Raw genomic sequence first — 3,505 nt, forward strand, 5'->3', positions numbered from 1 at the left:
CCTATCTTGGATGTTGCTCTTGGAATGCACTGATTGTGGGGTATGCCCAAACTTGGGCAGGGCCAAGAAGCTCTGGACTATTTTTGGCAGATGTGAAGCGAAGGTGTCTCTCGAGATGCAATCACATAAGCTTGCATCTTGAAACTCTGGGTATAGTGCCGCTGCGCACGATATCTATAGACACATTTTTAGGCTTACAACATGGCGTCTTCTGTAGTAATGGCACTAGGTTGTGGTCCAGTGGGAGGTCTTTCAGGGGGGGAGAGTAAGCATGGGGCGCTGCGGCCAATTGCCACATGGGCACATGAAAGCGTTTCTAGGGAGCTCGATGGTCTCGGGCAAAGCAAGGGCCACAATGCTTAATAGTTATGCAGGGCAATGATGGCGCCTTGGTGAAAAGAGAGACCTTGGGTAGGTCTTCAATATGATGCATTGAACTACTGTAGGGTGCTTCCATTCTTTGAAGATAAACATCTCTCTCTCTCTCTCCCTCTCTCTCTCTCTCTCTCTCTCTCTCAAATCTCATTGATTTGAGCTTCGTGTTTGTATTCAAACAAAGATGTGGTGAAGAAAGACATGCAAAAACACGTATCAAATTTCATTAGAGCCATTCAATATTCATATTGATTGTACTTGCTTCTTAATAAGTTCTTTTTTTTTTTTGCCGAAGGCTGAGGGAGTCTCCCTCGTATTCTAAATAAAGGTAGACAAAAGTAAGCTCAAACTTGGGTCCACCCCATTCGACGGCCCACCCATGTTGCTCTTTCCATGCTCCGATTGGCTACCCTTGATTCCACAACTCAGGCTTTGTTATAGATCGTGTTAGATTTAGTGCCCGGAAAGGCACATGGTTGAAAAGCAAAAATTATTTCAACAAAATTCAAGTGAAAAACTTTAGTTTGAGAACTGGCATTTGTTCATGCCTCTTGAGTTTAGAAGGACGGACTATGCGGAGGGTGTCATAAAATCTAATATCTAACCAACCCAAATGATTTTCTCATATTAAACTGATCATCTAATGTGGGATAATAAACGGGAACAAGCGTTAGAATATAGACATGTTCTTACAGATCTATCTCAACACGGGACCAATGGTAAAGGGGTCCAAATGAGAGATGGTATGTCAAAGAGCAAGGCTAACTAATGGAGCTTAAAAGACCTTAGGGCTAGCTTCATTAAAGACCTCCAACGGTTAGTGTTAAAAGTCCTTTGACTTTAGGCAAGCTAGGGTTGAGCTTGAGGTGCTTGTCGTGCTTGATGACTAAGGTGCTTGAGGTGCTTGTCATGCTTGATGATTAAGGTGCTTGAGGTGCTTGTCATGCTTAATGAAAAAGGTAATTGAGAAGCTTCCCATGCATAGGGGGTAAGGTGCTTGAGTAAAAAAGAGACCCTACAAAGGAGGGAGAAAGCCCCAAAGTTAGGGGAATCTTTTACTTAATCTCCCACTCACCCAAAGGTCACCCCTTTTCTCAAGGGGCACATAAGACACATGTCCGACTCTCCCCATGCTTAGCCACATGGTGTGCTTGAATGCTATTGGTTGGGCTAAAGAGGGTCCAATGAGCTTCTAGTTCCATCCAACTAGATATTTTCAAGCTCTCTCTCTCTAAGGGGTAAGGAGGACACTTGTCCAAAGACTACCCATGTACTTGAAATGCATGTTGCATGTGATAAGCTAGGGGAAGAGGGGTCCAATGAGCTTGAGGCATGAGAAAAAAGGTAGAAATCGCCCCAAGCAAGCAAGGGGGGTGTTGGGGGGGGTATACACCACACACACACACACACACTCATTTGGAGGTATTCTCACTTGATAAAAGTAGAGGAAATCCACCTCCTTCTCCAAGCTTGTTGAGAAGTGAGAGCCTACACCAACACTCTTGGCTATGGAATGCACATCCACTCGAGAGCCATGGTTCAATGCTTAAGCTTGCCATCTTCTCCATCTTCATTACTATGCTATTATGTATGCTAGCAACAAGAGTGATAATAAGCGAGGAACTATTTCTTTCCCCTATGGAATGTTTCTTCTTCCTCTTCCCTACTCTCATTTCCCACTAGCTCTCTCCACCTTCGAAGGTGTTTGAGGCCTTGGGATTGAGGCTTGGGATAGTTAATGCTTTCTACAAATTTTGTGTTATTGCTCGTGACGCATGAAGCTTTCCATCTTCATTGCATCACCTAGGTCACAAGGAACACAAAGATTGTATTGTACCAAGTCTCTCTTGATGGGAGAAACTATAATACAAATGCCTATTGAAATGGGAGACTGGCTCCGTATGAATCCGGTCCTCAACTGTTGTCATGTTCTCTAAACTCTCTCTCTTGCAAAAGTATTGTTCATGCCAAGTTAACTAAGTACCATGGTTATGTTGCTACCATCAATTAAGTTCACCCGCTATGCTCACAAAGTAATTTCACAAAAGTGCTTTATCTAATTCCATGATACCGCTACTCTCAAAGTTCAGAGGCCATTTCCATTACATTGGTATCAGAGCATTTGGTTTCTCTTTTCTTGCTTAAGAAGAGAGGTCCTTAAGTAGCCTACTAATGATTGATTTTGTTAATTATATTAGGGTAAGTGGGACTGGGATCTATTATTGATTTTGTTGACCCACTATGTGGGATATGGTGCACACCTTGAGAACTTTGGTCTTAATAATGGAGTCTTTTTAGACTTGCCTACGGCTTTACCATTATTGAGCCATAAGAAGTGCGAAAGAAGCTATCCCTCGGCAACTTTGCTATGTTAGACCCACTCTACTACTCTCTATAATTAACCAGTTCGAGCCGTGGGTGTAGATACTTAAGTGTCTATTTTCAAAGGCTAAGAGGAGTAGCAACTAAGGTTTTGAATTGCCAAAGCATACACCAAGTAAACGCATAAGTTTAATTAGCATGGATAACAATAACCAAGAGAGTAGAATGAACATTAATAACTTTGATTTTGCACATGAAGGTGCTAATGATGATGCCCCATGTTTGTTAATTAACTTGTTACTAGGTTGCAGCAAGCTATGGGCAACCCCGCTTTGTAAGCCGAAGTTACTCAACAACTTCGTACTTACGGGATTTCCTTTCCTCTCCAAAAGGAGAGAGAGCTTAGGAGGCCTCTTGATGAGACCCCCAAAAGAAGACTCTCTCCCATACAAGAGGAGGAATCCAAAGAACAAGAAAGTAATGAATCCCTAAGTTCCTCCAACGATGTTGCTCCATGAAGATGGCGGACTAAATGATCACCAACTCCTCCCAAGAGGAAATAGTTAACCCATAGTCCTTCTCCTCATCACTACGAAAGGGAAGAGAGAAAACAAAGGAAGAAAAGGGCAAGAAAGAGGTCACCCTCTTCTCCTTCTTCTTCACCTTCCTCCTCTTCTGATGAAAGCTATGGCTATTCTCCTAGAGAATACAAGAGGGGAGGACATCGCAAATCTTACCCTGCATGGTGAAGTTCACAAAAGCTCAAGAAGTTCAAAGAGAGAGGAAAGAGTATCTTTTCTGTCACCTC

Source organism: Adiantum capillus-veneris, chromosome 15 (assembly GCF_014529385.1).
Source record: "Adiantum capillus-veneris isolate H3 chromosome 15, ASM1452938v2, whole genome shotgun sequence".
Taxonomy (NCBI): domain Eukaryota; kingdom Viridiplantae; phylum Streptophyta; class Polypodiopsida; order Polypodiales; family Pteridaceae; genus Adiantum; species Adiantum capillus-veneris.